Source organism: Cibotium barometz, chromosome 58, assembly GCF_041138505.1.
Source record: "Cibotium barometz isolate CiBa-2024 chromosome 58, ASM4113850v1, whole genome shotgun sequence".
Classification (NCBI taxonomy): Eukaryota; Viridiplantae; Streptophyta; class Polypodiopsida; order Cyatheales; family Cibotiaceae; genus Cibotium; species Cibotium barometz.
Window position 1 is genome coordinate 37,097,504 of NC_141103.1, and position 21,325 is coordinate 37,118,828.

A 21,325-nucleotide genomic window follows, 5' to 3' on the forward strand; every position below is an offset into this window, starting at 1 on the left:
TATAAGTCAAAGATAGAATTAACCCAGTCTTTTGGAAAGGATGCAGAGAAGGGGAGTGATAACCCTAAGAAGGAAGGCAAAATAGAAAAAGGCTAGGGAAAGAGAAGAAGAAAGAGTCATGCATGGTTGTGGTTGATGCATCCGCACCAAGTGCTAAAAAGAAGGGGTTAGTGAACTATGCAAAGGATGATTAGGCATTCATTGTGCACTGCGGTTATGATCCTTCTATCCATGATGTATGCATGGTTGTGGTTGTTGATGGATCAGCACCAAGTACTAAAAAGAAGGTATCAGTGAACTATGAAAAAGATGATTAGGCATTCATTGTGCACACTGCAGTTATGATCCTTCTGTCCTGCACGAGGTATGCATGTCTGATAGATTAACATGTCTGGTACTTTGATAGTGGTGCTAGGCTTCTCAACATGATTTATTTTTCTCGCTTGAGTCTACTCGTCAAGGAGGAACAATCACATGTGCAAACAATTCGTCGTATCTAATTTAATGAGTTAGTAGCTGGAAAGGCTTTTCCCCTCTCTCATTCTTAAATTCAGCCCTTCTTTATCCTAGTTAAGTAATCAAACTGTTTGAATTAAACTTTTCATATTGTTTCTCTTTTAAAAGTGGAATTTGATTAGTTTAGAATGCTTTAAACAAATTGGGGATAATTTTTAAGTAAATTAAGAATAGGAAAATTTGAAAAATGGTCAGCCATACAAAGGAGGTTATGGCGAAATTTTCCTAAATTTTGTGAAATAAGTATTACCTTTTATTATTCAAAAAGAGTAATCCCCATCGTTTGTGTATTCTAAAAGTGTTATTTTCATTCTATGCATAGAAAAATGCATAGTAGAAATATTTTTATTACAAAAGTGTCATTTCTATTAGATTTAAATTCTATGCATAGAAGGATGCATATGGGTTATTTTTTTATTATAAAAGAGTGATATTCATTAGATTTAAATTCTATGCATAGAAGGATGCATATTGGTTACTTTTTTTAATTATAAAAGAGTGATTTTCATTAGATTTAAATTCTATGCATAGAAAGATGCATATTGATTATTTTTTTAATAAAAGTGTGATTTTCATTAGATTTAAATTCTATGCATAGAAAGATGCATATTGGATATTTTTTTAAATTATAAAAGTGTTACTTTCACCAATATTGATTTTTATGCATAAAATGATGCATAAAAGTTTTTTTTAATAAAAGTGTTACTTTCATCAATATTGATTTTTATGCATAAAAGAATTTTTTTATTATCAAAGTTTTACTTTCATCAATATCGATTTTTATGCATAAAATGATGCATAAAAGAATTTTTTTATTATAAAAGTGTTACTTTCATCAATATTGATTTTTATGCATAAAAGAATATTTTTATTACAAAAGTGTTGCTTTCACCAATATTGATTTTTATGCATAAAATGATGCATAAAAGAATTTTTTAATTATAAAAGTGTTACTTTCACCAATATTGATTTTTATGCATAAAATGATGCATAAAAGAATTTTTTTTATTATAAAAGTGTTACTTTCATCAAAATTGATTTTTTTTGCATAAATAGATGCATAAAAGGATTTTCTTTTATATAAAAGCATTATTTCCATAGAAGTTGGATATCATGCATAAATAGATGCATACAAAATTTTTATATCAAAATAAGAGTTCTCTTTCATCCTATGTTTAAATCCCATGAATATTGAAAAATGAATAAGTAAATACTCAGTGAAGGAAAATTATACCGTTTCATATTCTCTAGGATGGTAATGAGAAAATTCAAAAAAACTATCGAAGTCAGAATTTTAGATAAATGATTAATTTATTCCTCATAGGAATTCGTGACTAGTTTTGAATTCAGCTAAGCAAAATACTCAATGAATGAAATTCCGTAAAGTAGTAATTCGTGACTAGTTTTGAATTCAGTTAAGCAAAATACTCAATGAATGAAATTTCGTAAAGTAGTAATTGAAATATTACCCTTCGACGAGAAAGATAGTTCAGGGAGAATCTTTCCAGACTCGAACCTTGAATCAGACTATGACCGAGACTTAATCTCCTTCCGTCAGTTTCAAGAAAAGATGATGTGACCAGTTCAATAATCTACACTCAAATCACCCCCCCACCAAATTTGAAACTAAGTTGAGACCTTTGATTTTGATTTGAGGATCAAGAATTCAGAATTCAAGGAATTCTGCTTGGGAATCCAGACCTGTGATCTAGAAGTCTTAGGATACGGAATTAAGATATACTCGTTGTATTCAAAAGAAAATCAAAACTGAAAACTTGCATAGAAACCATGTTTTTCTTAAAGGACTGTCTTACGCAAGAATGCTAGAGGGAGCATTTGGTATATGTGTTTTTCTAAGGGAAGTTCAGTTGCAATAGCTGGCGGGGAGTGTTCAAAGGACGGCTCACACGGCAAAAACCTGCCCATGTCTTGACCAGCCTGGGTATGGTGTAAAATGGTGTGCTTCCGGTACGATGGGCGAGAGCCGACGAAGCGGTCCCTGAGTGAAGTGCCAGGACACCTAAGGAGGATCCCGGAGGGTTCTGACCAGGCGATGCACGGGCTTGCGGTGCCTAGGACACCCATGCATATGTCGTGGAAGATATATATATGTTTGATGGCGAGAAAATTAGTGTAATCTGTTATTACTGGATCTCGTTGTGCTGACCTGCTGGTCTCAACGGAGAGTCCAGAGTGATACTGTTTTGTGAGAAACAAGGATTGAATGGAAATTTTGAGTTATGACATCTGTAACCAATAATTATTTGTCAATGGATTGTTTTGTAAATTAAAGTTTAAAGAGGACTGTGTGCGTATCTATATTCTAAAGCAAAAGTTAAGAAAGGCATTCAAATATGGGTTGGTGAGTACTTGTCTAGTTCTACCAATTCCAGTGGTTGGGCGATGGCTAACCCGTGGGCCGGATGGGGTTAGGCTGGAATCAGTAGAGATTTAATAATAAAATTGATCAATAGGAATACGCTTAGAACTCGAGTAGTTAATTAAAAGCCTGAAGACTTCTCTGATGAATAGATCAACGGCTGTGCCTGATTCAATTAGGAAAAAAGCATTGATTCCTTCAAGTTAAGTCTGTAATAGTTTCCCTTCTATCTGATTTAATCAGATGAAGGTTAGTTCAGTATCTTGACTTCGTTAGAGAAATTCGTTAAGAAAATAAAAATGGTGGAATCGTCCCCGTTTTTTGGGCATGGGAAATTTTCCCGATTTCGGTTTTCGGAATGACCACGAGCTTAGTCTCGTGCCCGAACATTCGAGGGCAAGACCCCGAGTGGGAAACCCTGCCCCGTGCAAGAGGAATCTGCTTTCGCTTTGCCAGCAATTGGGAATCCGATGCGCGGAGGAGGGGGCAGTGGGATCCCACAGTTGGTATCAGAGCACTGGTGTAAATTTACGTAACAGCATCAGAAATTGCTTAAAATTTTAAAGTAAATCTGGGAAATAATGTTTTCGCTTTATGTTGAATGAACTTCAAAAATTGAAAACTCATAAATTAAATTGGAAATTTATAGATGGATACCCCGAATCTATCTGGCATTCCTGAACTCTCCCAAAGTTCAGGAATGGATACCCCGAATCTATCTGGCATTCCTGAACTCTCCCAGAGTCAGGATATGATAGCCTTTGCATTCGAGCACCTAATCAACTCTACTACAACCCGAGTAAGCAGAGTGAGACTCGCACATCATTTTGAGAGTCTTTACTTTCCTGATCCTCTTGAGCAACGTCGGTATATGTGGTTATGTGTGGAGGACGATGTATTAATGTTAATACCAGTCAACGTCAGAGGCTCAGGCAAAATATTTCCTTAGCCATTATTCTGATAAGGCTAGGGCTTGTTCAGCATGTACAACTCTTTGATCATTCACCCAGGAACTTCAGAATTTCATGTCGAGTTTTTAGGCTTCTTAGCTGCGTTATCCCTAGAAGTAGAATTATAGCACCTCTTATATATGAATCATGTGTACCATGGTATGTCTCCTTCGCAGTTTTGCTTCTTTATGCATACGCGATTGAGGCAGTAATTTTGGGAGCCGTGATGCTCTATGTATATATCGAAAACTTTTGATAATAAACAATGTTTTGCAAAAAAAATCCAAATTGTTTTCATGATTGTGAATATGGTTAATAAAATTATCAGAGTAAATCTTGTTTCATGATGTATGATGAAATAATTATCTGTTTAAAGAATAAATTGTAAAAATTAAATAATCATAAATCTGTTGTGTCAAAGTTAAGTTGACGAAAATCTCGTTTTGTCAAAGTCATGAGGCGCACGGCCCGTGCAAGGCAACCGGATCCTCTAACCGATGTGACGAAGAGTTAGATCCGGATGTTCGAAAAGCCTTGCACATATCCCAACCTAGTCCCTTCAAGGGTAAAGGGGAGCAGTTAGGTGAAGTGGAAAAGTGGATTGAGGCTATGGAAGAATACTTTGATGTAACTGGCTACAATGAGAGAAGCAAGATGACTCTCGCCAGGTTAAAGATTGTGGAAACGACCAAGGTCGCTTGAAGGAATCACTGCGAGACTAACCGTCTCGACGGGAATACCCAGACCTGGACCGATGCCCTTCTCCTCAAATATTCTCCTCAATTGGATGAAGAGCAATTGATGGGGCCAAGTTCATTTGAGGAATGAACGAGCCATTGGACACCTTAGTAAAGAATGCCAATGGCTGAAGTAGTAAGAATGGCAAAGGACTTTGCCAAAGCCTTTGTAGTTAAGGTTCCGCCAAAGCCTGCACCCTCTAACTTTAAAAGATTCCAAACCCCGGGAAGTGCTTCAAACTTTCCTCCCCCAAAGAGGCAGCAAGGTCCAATTCAGAATCAGGATGCGCAAAGATTCAGAAGTGAAGGAAGACCCTTCCCCCAGAATACTTTCTCAGGAGCCCCACCTATTTCAAGGATTCAGAGGGATGAGCTCAGAAGTGAGAACCGGTGTTTTGGATGTAAGGGTTTTGGTCACTAGCTGAAAGACTGCCCGACTCCTGCCATGTCAAGGGGACAGGGAAGTCACGGACCGAGAGTGCAGAGAGACCAGCCCCTTCCTATCAGTCAAATCAGGGTCCATCTCGTCAAAATCAGGGCAATCCCAGGAGAACTCCAGCTCAGCCATTTGCCTCTATCCAGAGTAGCCTCAAAACTCCTTCCCAGAACTGGGGCAACCAAAGAGAAAGAGTTCCGCCTCTCAGACTGCACTAGCCAGAGCAGTCACAATAGCAAAAGTGGTGGAAGAAGAAAGAGGACAGATTTATGCAGCAATTGAAAACCAAGGCCCAAACCATCAATTCTCCGTACTCCAGCTGAGTATCAGGGTAAGCCTTTTAAGCTTTTGATTGATTCAAGCAGTACTCATTCTTTCATTTCCCCTGGATGCTTGCGTAAGCTAGTCTTAAATAAAAAATCAGGAAAACCTATGCAAGTTAAATTGGCAAGTGGGAAGATTCTTTTCACTCACCTTGAGACAGATCGTATTTAGTTCAATCTAGATGGGAATTTAACTAACTATCAGTTCAGAGTTATACCTTTGGGAGTTTTCGACGGGATCCTTGGAATGGATTGGCTCCACAAAAATCAAGTGGGAAGATTCTTTTCACTCACCTTGAGACAGATCGTATTCAGTTCAATCTAGATGGGAATTTAACTGACTGTCAGTTCAGAGTTATATCTTTGAGTTTTCGATGGGATCCTTGGAATGGATTGGCTCCACAAAAATCAAGCTGACATTCACTGTCATAATGGAACCATTTCCTTCCGTGACCTTCACAGAAATAAAGTTCAAGGAATCGGAATTTCAGGAACCTGAATGGTTAAGTGATTATGATGATTTATTCCCAACAGAATTATCAGAGATGCCTCCAATTTGGGAAGTAGATCATGTGATAGAATTGACCCCCGGAGCTCAGCTTGTAGCCCTACGCACGTACAAAATGCCAGTTCCTGAAGCCATCGAACTCAAGGAACAACTTAGACAGCTATTAGAAAAAGGGTTTGTAAGACCCAGTGTTTCACCTTGGGGTGTGCCAGTTCTCTTTCAGAAAAAGAAAGATGGAACGCTAAGACTCTGTGTGGACTACAGAGGTCTCAATCAGCTGACAGTTAAGAATAAGTATCCTATCCCCAAAATTGATGAGCTTCTGGACAGGCTAAGTGGAGCCCAAATCTTCACAAAGATAGATCTCAAATCAGGGTATTATCAGATCAGGATTAATGAGCAAGATATCCCGAAGACAACCATCAATACTCGGTATGGGCATTATGAATTCACTGTCATGCCATTTGGATTGACAAATGCCCCAGCTACATTCAATCGATTAATGCAGGACATTCTCAGAGAATACTTGGATGATTTTGTTCTTGTTTTCTTTGATGATACTCTGATTTACTCAAAGAATGTAGCTGACCATGAAGCTCAGGTACCTTGAGGATACCTCGTTGGGCCACTTCATGGCCAGGTTAAGGTGTATTGTGATGTGTAGGTGCTGGCAGAGCCAACAACAGTTTCCTCAGATTAGGTGGTAAGGGTTGTGGTAAGGGCCTAGCTTGAGCACCTCTTTGGTGGTCGAGATTAATGTTTTGTGTTTTCCCCATCTCTAGCAGTAAGCGCAGTAGAGAGTTTGTCTAGGTCTCAAATGTGGAGATGTTGTACTAGTGTGGTTTTCTTGATAAATCGGGCACCACACCAGTTCTCTCTTTGGGTATAAATGAGGTTGATTGGCTTGGTTGTGGCCTTAACCTATTCTCCATTGGCTTGGTTGTTGCTTTACCTATTTTCTTGAAGAGGGTTCTTTCAGATTTTGTGCTTGTGGTTTTAAAGGAAGCTTCAAAAGTGCCTTCATGTAATTCTTTCAAAGTCCATGGCACTTTTATAGCACTGCTCCCTCTAGAAATTGATCAATTAGTCTTTCATTAGAGAACTTGTCCCTGTCATTACACTGAAAGTGAAGATATCTCATGCGGTTTATATAGTCCTAGATGGATTCTCCATCCTTATGCCTCACATTATGCAATTATTTGATCAGATTCCATCAAGTTCCCTATCTTGAATACCCTACTTTGAAGGCCTCTTTCAAGGCATCAAATGTAGCCTTGTTTTCCATTTTTAGTGATCGAAACCACTGACCCACTTTTTCATTAAGTCTGAGGACAAAGGCAGTCACCTTAATCTAATCTTCTACATGGCCAAATGCTTCACAAATCTGGATAAACATCTCCAAATGAGGAATGGGATCCCTTGATCCATCAAGATTAGTAATAAGTTAGGAGATATGGGATGATTTGTTCCTTTCTAGCAATGGCAATGGTGGTTACATGGGCACTGGTGATACAATCCCCGAAGATACCGCCCTCCATATTTCCATTGCTAATCTCAACATTTTAGGGGTCAACACTACAGCAACTGGAGTTGGTACAGGTGGAGGTGCAGTAAGCAAGAAAGTAAATCCTGGAGGGTAATATCCCATTTGTGGATCATGTCTTAGTAGTGGGCCAATGTGCATTCCATAGGGATCCATATGATATCTGGGGTAAAACCCTTAGTGTGGGTAGTTACTATACATGGGTGCAGTGTGTTGGCTAGGGTGCTCTAGTTGTAATCTCTTTCCTTGGTAGGAAGTTTTAGGGCTTGGGTTAGTTGGTTCTCTATCTAGGCTTGGCACTGGTCTAGGTTCTTGAAATGAATGCATCGACATAGCAATCTACTTGTATAGCTTCCTAAACTATTGGATTGGGTTGGATGAGGATGGTCAATGAGGGAGCTTGGTGGAGGGAACTTTTCTTTGCTGCTCTCTCTACTTACACAATGTCTCTCTAACTATTGCCACCACCATCTCCACCCACCCCGCCCAGTCCACACACCACCAACCTTGCTCCTTCCTTTCTCTCTCTATCTATTACCAATGTCCCTTCCTCTCCCTCGCTCCCTTTCACTCTCCCACCCACCCTCTCTCTCCTTCTCCCACCCTCTTCCTTCCCCCTTTTTTACTCTCCTTCATCTCCCTCTCCCTCTCTCTCTTTCTCTCTCCTCCTCTCACTCTCTCTATCCTTCTCTTTACCCACTCTCTCTATCCTCCCCCTATCTCTCTCTATCCTTCTCTTGGCTCTCACTCTCTCTATCCTTATCTTTGTTAACTCTCGCTATCCTTTGCTCTCTTTTGTAGCTCTCTCTATCCTCGCCCCCTCTCTCTATCCTTCATTTCCCTCTCCCTCCCTCCCTTTCACTCTCCCACCCTCCTCTCTCTCTCTCTCTCTCTCTCTCTCTCTCTCTCTCTCTATATATATATATATATATATATATATATATCCTTCTCTTACCTCTTATCCTCCTTCCCTCTCTTGCTCTCTATATCCCTCTCTCTCTCTCTCTCTCTCTCTCTCTCTCTATCCATCTCTTTGCTCACTCTCTCTGTCCTTCTCTTTACTCACTCTCTCTATCATCCCTCGCTAACTCTTTACTCACTCTCTCTATTCTCCCCCTCTCACTCTTTCTATGTTTCTCTTTTCTCACTCCCTCTGTCCTCCCTCGCTCACTCTCTCTATCCTTCTCTTTACTCACTCTCTCTATCTTCTCCGTCTCTCTCTCTCTCTCTCTCTCTCTCTCTATCCTTCTCTTTACTCTCTCTCTCTCTCTCTCTCTCTCTCTCCCTCTCTCTCTCTATTCTTCTCTTTGCTTACTCTCTCTATCCTTCTCTCGCTTTTGTACTTCTCTCTGTCCTCTCCATGTCTCACTCTCTCTATCATTCTCTTTACTGACTTTCTCTATTCTCTCCTTGTCTCTCTCTCTCTCTACCCTTCTCTTTGCTCTCTCTTTTTCACCCTTTCTATCTTTATGTCCTTCTCTTTGCTCACTTTCTCTATCCCCCCCTCTCTCTACCCTTCTCTTTACTCTCTCTCTCTCTCTCTCTCTCTCTCTCTCTCTCTCTATATATATATATATATATATATATATATATATATATATATATATATATATATATATATATATATATCCGTCTCATTTCTTAACATATCATACTTAACTCATTTTTTGCGTATAGATCCTCAAGTCTACAAACTCTTCACACTACCTTATTCATCCACACAATACAAAAAATGTCCATTCTTTATTGGTTTGTATGACATATTGTACATAAACATCATTGCAATTGTGAATGATGTCTTATTGCAAAACCCCAACACGTGTTGCTCTCACCCTTTCTCTCTTTTTTAATATGAAAAATAAGATCATGACATAATCATAAACAATTGCTAGACCCAGTCACTTGAATATTCACAAATAAATATGTTTACTGCACTACAATGAAATCTTCATCAAGACACCCTCCACTACATCCTCTTCGGGATCAATACAAACAATGTTCATGCCTAATTTTTGTGCTACCATAGCACAATCTCCACATCCATCATAAAGCTCTACTATCACTTGCCCTTGCTTTACATGATGCTTCAGCAAGCTATTCCAAAAGTCACATCCACGCTGAGATCCACCTGCAAAGAAAATATCTCTCTTAACCCCACCAAAAAATGTTAATGCTCTTATTTTGGAGCACAAAAATGTTAACTCCATACATCACCATGCTGTCCCATATAGGCGTCTGCCCCAGTGCATCATGTTGCAAGGATCAATGATATAATCAGGTGAGAAAGGTTGTGTATAGTTTTGTCCAACTATGCTCGTGAAGGAAGTAGCGACAAGGGTATGTATTTGCACAAGAGTATAAGATGATTTTTTGTAGCAAAAATTGATGCTCAATGGCAACCTCTATGGTTAGTGTTGCTTACCTCTTGACCCCAAAGGGCTTTCCAATCTATGTTGTGTACATCACACATTCACCAGGGTGTCTAAGGAGAAGCTAGAGCGCTCGGCCTACGGTGTGTATGGTTTTGTCCAACTATGCTTATGAAGGTAGCAACAATGAACGAGGGTATGTATCTGCACAAGAGTATGATATTTTTTGTAGCAAAAAGTGATGCTCAATGGAAACCTCTATGGTTAGTGTTGCTTACCTCTTACCCAAAGGCCTTTCCAATCTACGTTGTACATTGCACATTTGCCAGGGTGTCTAAGGAGAAGCCAAAGCGCTCGGCCTGTGCTATAATGGTTGCCACCTGATACACACAGTACTGATGACAATAATAGAGCTATTATCATCTAAGATGGTCTCACAAATCTGAAGCAATATAGGCTCCTCTTCTTCTACATGGAATCAAAATGACATACACAAAAAATGTAAGCATGACATACACGCAACATCATATACACAACAACACATAAGGACTTAATGAAAGAAAAATCATCTCATCACTCACATGTGCAGAGATTCGATGGTGGGACATCGGGGTAGCCATAAACCAAACCTCATGTGGGCAACCTCACAACAATACAATCACACGTTAAGCTTGTATTGACACCTTTAACAATAAAGGTCATGTCTCCCTCTTTGACCTTATGCAACATATCAAAGACATTTACTAGCTCCTGTGGGGGACACTCCTGGTTCAAAAGTGCACGGCCTATCTTTAAAGGATCCCTAACAAATGTCCTCATCTTTGTAGAATGATGTCCTGCCATGCGTAGAGTTACATATCAATTTTCATTATAGGATATAAAAGACACACCTTTACAATCCTTTCACATGTTGTCACAATTCATTATTACACATATTTAACGTTGAGACTTCTATAATAGTAGAGGAACTAGCACTTTAATGTTTGCTCTGAACACCGAGGACTACTGTCGTGGTACGATGGGACACTCTTACAAAGCGTGCATTTTGTAAGTGCATGCAACACACATATACATTACATTATCATTACCAATGATGAGTAAAATTATACCTAGCAAATTTCATTTGGATTGGGGTCAGGTCACCCAAGCTAGGTGGATTAATATGTCGCAATGGTGCATTTGGCGCTTGACCTCTTGCCAAGCTTATTTAGATCTATAACTTAATCTATGTTAGTATCCAAACAATGTAACAATAATACCAATGATCGACAAGTAAAAGAGTGCCATGTCGTCTGAGTCGCTGCATGAACCACTTCTTCAACTTTTGGGGTTGCCTCATCTTGCGAGTGCTATCATCATAATTGCTTTCATCATATTCTAATGGTAGGAGAGGTATCGGAATCATCCTCTTCCTGTAGTGCCTTTCCTTTTATATTCTCTTTGTTACATCCTTCTTTGGCACTTTTGCCACTTCATCATCATCATCTTCATCATCCCCTTCATCTTTCATAAGACCTTTGCCCTCCTTCAAGAACATGTGATTTGTCACATAGACTTCTAGGCTTCATAATAGAATTCACGATTTAAAAAGATAAGAAATAATATTTAAAATAAACTAAAATATCTAATTGTATAGTTTATACCATGGTTGATTGATCCTCTTTATAGGCCCGAGTATACGTCTCCTTCTCGCTCTTGGAAAATTACAACTTGGAAAGTCTAGAAACAATGGGCATCTCTTATATATACCTGCATCTAAAGGTCTCGAAGTGCACTGTGTATACATAGTGCTCTCATGTTTTGGATTGCCTCAATCTTTTAAGATTGCAAGCACATCTTCAATATATCTCTCCCCATGGCACTTAGAAATCCATCTACACATTATTATTTTCGTTCAATTTATGAATATAAGAGTACAACTAAGTACTAAGTAATCTTTGTAGAATGTTACACACCTGAACACAACATGCTTGGTAGCCTTGACAACAACAAGGTTTGAAGCTACCACACCTTATTTCTTCAGGGATCCCACCATTTCCTCAAACAGCTTCCCAAAATATAGTCTCTTAAGATCGACGAGGTCCTCCAGGAATGTATCTGGGAAAATTATCTTGTACTTTTTTGATATTTCTACAAGGACAGCTACACCCCGTGCTCCAATCTCATGCCACATGACTTCTCTTCAAAGCCAATCCCTAAATAAACTTGCATTTGCTACGTTTCCATTGAAATTTTATTCAAACAATTTAGAATGCTTTGTTTATATCAAGAAGTAGGGAAAGTAATTATTACTTTCTTTTAGGGATTTGTGAGTCCTTCAGCCTCTACAAATTGCCATCAATCAAAATATCCAAAATCTGTGCTTTGTGGTCATTTGGCAACAAGCTAAATGCCAAGTTGCATAGCTTATCCTCTGTCAAACAATCTGGTTTCTTGTCCCAATTAACTTGCACTAGAAACACAAGACCAAAATTAAATCACAACATTAAAACCATTGTTGCCTACAAAATAGACAGAGGAAAGAGTGTAGGATTTCTTACTCAAAGAAACCTTCCCCTTATGTAGGGTTTGCAATCACCACCCAACCGCCTTGTAGCATACCTCCAATTGCTTTCATCTTTATAAAATTTAGTTCATTTCTCTTCAAACTAATGTGTAGGCAAGCTATCTAAGGGGTCAATATCTCGGGTGGATGCGAGGTACTGATCCTATTATTCACAAATTATAACATTAGTTGATAATATGAAATGTTAATCATATATTTCAAGTGTCAAAAGATTGAGGGTTTACTTAGAATACTATTTGGGAAAGTTTCGAAAGCTTGCAATTATACTAGGATGGGAGACCCTTAAGTGGATTACAATTACCTTCATTATGTTAAGACTGTCTTGTAGGAGTTCTAATCGCAAGCGAGTTGCATGAGTCACCATGAAACCCTCTTCATTAATCACCTTCTTTTTCAATTCCCCCGTCCACCTCTCCTATGTCCTTAGTTTCTTTAATGGATTTTAAAGAAGCACCTTTCTTCGAATACTTAGCAACTCTACTTGGATTCCTTCTAGGAGGAGTCCAATCATCATCATCTTCCTCTTGCATTTTTTCCCTCTTCTGCATACTTGTTGATAAAAAACAGAAGCAGGAGGGAGCACACACAAGAGAAGCAAACCCTAATCCATATCCATCAATCATAAAGAAGGAGAGACGCCATAGTCATCATCTCTCCACACCACACATGACCAGCTGGACGTGGTCATAAACACACCACACGATATCCATCTACCATACTGTCACTCTGTCAGCATCTCCACACCACACATGACCAGCTGGACGTGGTCATAAACACACCACACGATATCCATCTACCATACTGTCACTCTGTCAGCACCCATGTGCTATCCTCCAGCTGTATACGAGCTTGACATTTCAACACTCCCTCTCAAGCTCGACATGTCCATCTCTAGGACTCCCAATCTAGTACGGAAATACTCGAACTTATCCTTACCAAGTGCTTTGGTAAAGATATCTGCAACCTGCTCATCTGTCTGTATATATGTCAAATCAACATGCCCATCTAGCACTTTCTCTCTGATGAAATGATAGTGGACCTCAATATGTTTGGTCCTGGCATGATAAACTGGGTTGCTAGCAAGCTGAATACTACTCATGTTATCACAATGAATGACAACTCTCATATCACTCTGTAACCTGACATCATCTAGCAACTTCTTCAACCACATAGCCTCACATGCAGCTATGGCTGCTCCACGATACTCTGCCTCTGTGGTAGATAAAGCAACTGTAGGTTGCTTTTTATTGCTCCAACTCACAGCTCTACTACCAAGGCTGAAAACATAGCCACTGGTAGACCGCCTGTCATATGCACTACCGGCCCAATCTGCATCGGTATATCCATAGACATGCATGTCTTTTCCTGCCTCATAGAAAAGACCATAATGCACGGTAGTTTTGATGTATCTCAGAATACGTCTCACAGCATCCAAGTGAGGTTTACGAGGACTCTGCATAAACTGACTTACCAAACCAACTGCATAACTGAGATCTGGCCTCGTAATGGTCATGTAGATAAGGCTACCAACCATTTTCCTGTACATGGTGATATCATCAAGCTCATCACCCAAATCAGCCCTAAGCTTCATGTTTTGCTCTAATGGTGTCAACATTGGTTTGCATGCTGTCATACCATACTTTGCCAGCATGTCAAGTGCATATTGCCTTTGCACCAGCCATATACCCTTGCTTGTTCTAATCACCTCAATGCCAAGAAAAAACCTTAAATCACCAAGGTCTTTCATATCAAACTCTTTGCATAAAGAGGCCTTAACCTCATCAATGCCTTTCCCACAATCACCTGTGATAATCAAATCATCAACATAAATGACTATCATCACGATACCATCATGTGTCTTCTTCACATAAAGTGAAGAGTCTGCATTTCCAACCACAAATCGAATACTGACAAGATATCTGCTGATCTTGTCACTCCAAGCACGAGGTGCTTGCTTCAAACCATAGATTGCTTTCTTTAACCTGCAAACAAAAGTAGGATATTTTGGATGTACATATCCTTCTGGCTGTTCCATGTACACCTCTTCTTGTAGTTCACCATTCAAGAAAGCATTTTTTACATCCATTTGATGTAAAGCCCAACATTTTTGTGCTGCTAGTGCAATGATAGACCTCACTGTAGCCATCTTAGCCACTGGGCTGAAAGTTTCATCATAATCAAGACCATAAGTTTGTGCATATCCTTTAGCGACCAGCCTTGCCTTATGTCTCTCTAGGATGCCATTTGACTTGCACTTTACCTTATACACCCATTTGCAACCAATTGCATTCTTTCCTTGAGGTAACTCAGCCAATTCCCATGTATCATTTTTGTCCAAAGCATCCATCTCTTCATCCATGGCTTTCTCCCATACATGCTCTCCAATAGCCTCTGTATAGCATGTAGGTTCCACATGCTTTACTATAGATGTCATGTATGCATAGTGCATAGCAAAATCTCGATATGTCAATCTTTCAACTGGATATCTGACTCTCTGGGATCTCCGCAATGCATGCGGTTCACTCTATACACCTGTAACTCTAGCATGTGGTGGCACATATCTGTCCTGCCTAGCACCATGTGTGCGTAAAACAGGTATGCCGAGCTCCTCATCCAAACTCTCAGAACTAGATGACTCATAACCTGTGATTCCAATTCCTTCAACTTTCTTCTTGCCTTTATCCATAGCACTACTCCCAGTGCTCACACTCTCATGCCTCAAACGTCCTGACCATGGACGTACACCGCTACTCTCAGCTTCTGCTGCTGCTGGCCCAGACATAGTAGTAGAACTAGAACTTGCTTGTGGCAAGTTCACAGGCACATCTGCCTCAAGTGAGTCAATGACTCCCTCATCTTTTTCTTTGTACCAACTAGCAAGCTCATCAAACACCACATCTCGTGAGATGACTACTTGTCTAGTTTGAGGGTTATAACATTTGTAGGCCTTTCGATCCTGTGCATATCCAACAAATACACATTTCTCTGCCTTAGGATCCAACTTCCGTCTTCTTTCGTCAGGCACATGGACATAAGCTACGCATCCAAATACTTTAAGATGTCCAATGTCTGGCCTGTAACCTGTAAGTTGCATCTCTGGCGTGCTTCCATGAATGGCTGCTGTAGGTGTTTTGTTCAGGATATACACTGCAGTAGCACACGCTTCTGCCCAATACTAATCTGGCATGCTCTTTTCATTGAGCATTGCCCTTGCCACTTCACATATGACTCGATTATTTCTCTCAGCCACACCATTCTGCTGAGGTGTATACCTGCAAGTCAACTGTCTTCTTATTCCATGCTTCTGCAAGAAATGCTCAAAAGCTTTTGAGGTGTATTCACAACCTCCATTTGTTCTCAAACATTTAATCCAACAGCCATATTGCTTTTCTACAAGAGCCTTGAAATCCATGAACTTTTCCAACACTTCACTCTTCTCTCTCAGAAAGTATATCCATGTCATCCTGCTGAAATCATCTATAAATGTCACATAGTATAGACTGCCTTTGATAGATGGGTTTTGTGCAGGACCCCATACATCACTGTGTACTATCTCAAGTGGCCTGTTACTCATATTTTCTTCTCTAGGAAACCTCAACCTTTCCTGCTTTCCAAACTGACAGGCTTCACAAACATGCATATGTCCATCATATTTGAATCTAGGCAATCCACTGACAATGCCTCTTGTTTGCATGTTCTTTAATCTCTGTATATTGACATGTCCAATCCTCTTGTGCCACATATCAATATCCTGCACAATCCCATTGCTCTTTGAAAACATGGCTGAGCTCAATTCTGGTATGCTTGCATCCAATTTGAACAACCTTCCTTCCTTCTTGCCCTTGGCAATCAATCTACAGCCATGCTTAAAGTCTTCCACAAAACAGCCATTCTCATTGAATCTTACTTGTAGTCCTTGCTCAACCATTTGGCCTACTGATGCCAAATTCTTTGTAATGGATGGTACATATAGCACTTCTAACATATTCTTCACATTTCCATCATGCATCCTCAAAGGCACACTGCCAACATGTGTTATAAGATGCTGAGTATCATCTCTTGTGACCACATAACCATTTGTATCCAATGGTTGCATCTTCTCAAACCACTCACCATGACATGTCATGTGGTTTGAGGCACCCGAATCCATATACCATGACTCATCTCCAGCATTCTGAGAATCCATTGTCCCCATAATGTGCTTCATTGCAAAAAGACGATTTGAACTCCCATCATTGTTACTAGTAGATGCATAATTTCCATGTTGTGGTCTTCCATTCCTGACATCATTCTGCTTTTTGTAACAATCTTTTGCCATATGTCCAAGTTTGCCACAATAGTGACATTCAATCCCATTCAAATTTTGTTGAGGACCTTGCCATCGTCCTCTACCACGAGCACCTCCTCCAATTCTCCCCCTATGGGATTGAAATCCACGACCTCCACGTGATCCAAATGATGACTGTGAATTCTGAAAATTCTGATTTGATTGTGGTTGAGTAGACCTGTCATTCCAACCACGTCCTCCACGGCCTCGAGGAGTAAATCTCCCCCTGCCTCGAAAGCCTCTAGATGAGTAAAAAGCCTGATTCCTTGCATGCTCATCATTACTGGATGAGGATGCACCACCTGTAATATTCATACCACCAAGTCCAAGCTTCAATTCTTCCACAATGAGCAATGACACAAGCTCATTAAAGTCTGGCATTCCTCCCAACCTTACTGAGATGGAAGTGTCAAAAGATTTGTATTCTTTGCCTAAACCACGCAATGTGAGAGCAACCAAATCATCATTATCCATTGGGGCATGGATTGATGACAAGGAATCTGCATAACCCTTGATTTCCTGAACATACTCATGTATACTCCTATTCCTTCGTGTTACATTGTGAATCTGTTGCTTTAGTTGTATCTTCCTTGCACCAGTGTTTGTCTCATACATTCGGCACAATATACCCCATGCTTCTTTCGGTGTATCTGCATCTTGGATGTGAATAAGCAAGGCATCTGTTACACATATTGAAAAGTAATGCAACACTTTCGAAGACCGCTCTACCCATTGCTTGTGAGCTAGCAACTGAGCATTATTTGGTTGAGGAGGTAGGAATGGCTCCGGGTCTTCATCCAACACGAGACTCCATAAACCTTTGCCTTTCAAAAAACTCTTCATTCGAAACTTCCACACTTGAAAGTTAGTTCTGTCAAGCTTCTCTCCAACAATTTGTATCGGACCATCTCCCATGTTGGCAAGGTAGTAGATGTACCCCTTTGATCACAATGTATGAAGTACCTGTAATGCTCCAAATCTCTCCAAATCACATCAAATGATTGCAATATATGTGCTTTTGGATCCCACAATGCTTCATCAACAATGTATACTCGATCAAGGTTGAAAACAAATGATACTTCTTCACAAAAAATTTTCTGGTTTTTTTCTCGCCAGAGAACCAGTCAAAGATCTTGCTCTAATTCCTTAAAATCTTGTTCAAATTTAATGTTTATGCATTCATTGGCTTCATAACACATTGCTCCAACATATACTAGAAGGGTTTGATCAAATTCTTCAAGGTTAATGAGAACCACCAATTTTTGTAGCTCCCTGGTTTGCCTTCTTCTGCATATGTCAGGTACCACCTCTCACTAAAAATGCTCTATCTCCTTCAAATCTTATCCAAATTCAAAACTTTTTGAATCAAAAGTTTAGCAACTCATAGGACTCTATTGTACCAAAGGAATTAGGCCAATTTGATATAGACAAGGATTAATGCCTTGATTAATAATGCTCTGTTTCTGGATAGACTTTCTGCAAACCTGCACACCTCTGATAAATAACTTCAATGAGCTCCAAATACATCAAATGAGCTGCAACCAAGCTTCACAATGCCTTAGCAATGTCTTTTCTAAACTCCCCAAGCTTTGAATGGCATCAAATGGAGTAGTAATGAGTGAATTAGACCAAAAAGTATTCAACCTGTCCAAGAACCTGCACAGAGATGCGCCGCCTGCTCCAGAGGGTTGTAGAAGAGGGGCAATTCACATTTGAGTTGATAGGTCTCTTAGCAATGACCTAATATATCATGGGTATAAAGAGCAAGCTCCAATTTTGAGTAGAATTTCCACATTTGATCCTCCACGGGGCATGTATTCTCTGGTTTGCAGGAGTCAAAAAACCAGAATTTTTCTTTCACAAATCTCCTGAAATACATCAATGTTTCATGCAATGGTTTGCTCCAGTGTTGCTAATACATGTGCCCTTTCACAATACATGAGAACCTCTGTGTTTCCTTTGTATTTGCCCCAATACATTTGACAAAATACATTCCTTCACAAGCTTTCCATGAAAGCTTCAAAACCAGAAATTTTCTGCTTGCTTTATGCACTTCAATCTTCACTGAACTTGCTCTTTGGCACCTGCAATCCACTCAAGGGAGTTTTGCTACTCTTACCAGTTAGGCCAAGCTTCAGATCTGTAAACCGAGGTGAGCTCCACAGCTTTCTTTTGCTCCACAGCTTCAATGGAAATCTTCACAGCTTCTTCTTCTTCTTCCCTCGTCTCTCACTCACTCTCACAACACAACTAATGAGCTCTAGGCTCTGATACCATGATAAAAAACAGAAGCAGGAGGGAGCACACACAAGAGAAGCAAACCCTAATCCATATCCATCAATCATAAAGAAGGAGAGAAGCCATAGTCATCATCTCTCTCACACACACAAAAAAGAACACAACATAGTGTTATGTCCACACTACAAAGTAAACCTAATGTAATGTCCACACCACACATGACCAGTTGGACACGGTCATAAACACACCACACGATATCCATCTACCATACTGTTACTCTGTCAGCACCCATGTGCTATCCTCCAGCTGTATACGAGCTTGACATTTCAACACTTGTCACTTCTTGGCTTGCTTGTCTAGCAGGTGTGATCTTTACGCGTTTTGCACGCTTTGGATGTGGGGTTTCCTTTGATGTGTTTGCAACAATCTAAACACATCAACATATATAGAACAAGTTGCTCTAAAAAAAAACCACTAAAAAAGAGCATAATTGGAAAGGTGAAGAGAGATAAAGTAACACTTACATAATCTTTGGCTGGCCACAGAATGATGTAGCCTTTGGTTTGATTTAACTTGTCAATATCACCATCTTCAAGGGGAAAAAGAAAGAGGTACTCCTCCCACTTCAACATCTTTTATCGCCATGCCAACATGACAAAGCAGCAAACCAATTCCATGGACAGTATCCATAGTGGGGTCTACGTGCAAAAAACGGTCCCAATAGCTGCCTTGGTACTGTTGAACATCAAGGACACTTGTGTCCCTTTGGAATTGGGGAGACGCCATGTAAAAAAGTAGCACGAGAGAGAAGAGATAGATTGCTGAATACAATCACTTGGAAGGAGATTGAACAAGGAAGAAAGAGTCTTATAAGATATAAGAAAGAGAAAAGGTGATATAAATAGAGAAAAAGATAAAAATAGAGCAAAAAAGGAACAGATATAAATAGAGAAGATATAAATAGAGAGAAAAATAATAATTTTTTTTAAAAATAAGGTTTTAAAATTAGGGTTTAAGAAGAGCAAAGAGGGAAGAAACAACAACGAAAAGAGAAAGGAGAGGAGAGGAAAAGGAATAGAGAGAGAGAGAGAGAGAGAGAGAGAGAGAGAGAGAGAGAGAGAGAGAGAGAGAGAGAGAGAGAGAGAGAGAGAGGAAAAAAGAGAAAGGAGAGGAGAGGAAAAGAAATAGAGAGAGAGAGAGAGAGAGAGAGAGAGAGAGAGAGAGAGAGAGAGAGAGAGAGAGAGAGAGAGAGAGAGGAAAAAAGATAAAGAGACAAAGAGAGTGAAGGAAGGGTTGGTCAGCAAGTGAGAGAGAGAGAGAGGGAGGGAGATCCATGAGAGAGAGGGAGAGAGTCTGTGAGAGAGAGGGAGAGAGGGAGGGAGGGGGCTATCATTTTAGTTAAGGGAAGGGGGAGGGGAGCATTTTGCATTTAAGGGGGAGGGAGAGAGTGTGCATGAGGTGCGTTCACGTTTTTGGGGGAGGGAGAGAGTGCACGTGAGGCACGTTTGCATTTAAGGGGGGAGGCATGTGCTGCACGTTTTAGGGGGGGAGGGCAAGCTGGAGTGTGCATTCTAGGTGAGGGAGGGCAAGCTGTTGTCTGCCCCCCACTAAGGGTGACAGTCACCCTTAGTGGGGGGTGGGGGGGTGGGGGGTGTGCCCTCACTAAGGGCGACCGTCACCTAGAGTGAGGGCCCTTACTATCTCCCTTAGTGAGGGCCCTCACTAAGGGCGACGGTCGTCCTTAGTGAGGGTGAGGGGTGGCACCCCCCCAACTAAGGTTCTTGCCAAAGAAGGCGGGCTTCTCAACAAGCAACGGGGTTCATCAGCAACACCATCATCTCCATCATCATCAAGCCATGGGCTTGCTCTCTCTTTATCTTATTTTTCATTTAATTACCTCTATTCAATAGTACAAAAGTACACTTAGCAATGTTGAAAATTAGACTTGTAATTTTTATGTTCACTCTATCATATTTTTTTGTTGACTTTAACATTGAATGTGGTAGCCTTTAAACTCTTTACTTGGTGTTGAAATGGATGGATTAAGGATTATAAAAAAGTAAAAGGGATTAAAATGGATGGATTAAGAACTATACAAGGGTTTGTACTATTTACTTGAGATTAAAATGGCTGGCTTAAGAACTAGCTTAAGAACTATACAAGGGTTTGTTCTCTTTATTGGGGTTGAAATGGACAGTTAAAAACTACACAAGGCTTTGTACTCTTTACTTGGGATTAAAATGAATGGATCAAGTACTATATAAAGATACAAGGGATTAAAATGGATCAATTAAGAACTATAATTGGGTATGTACTTATCACTTTGGGTTAAAATCAATGGCTTAAGAACTATACAAGGGCATGTACTCTTTACTTGAAATAAAAATGGATGGAATCATAAAAAGGAATAATCATTAAACAGGAGTTAGGTA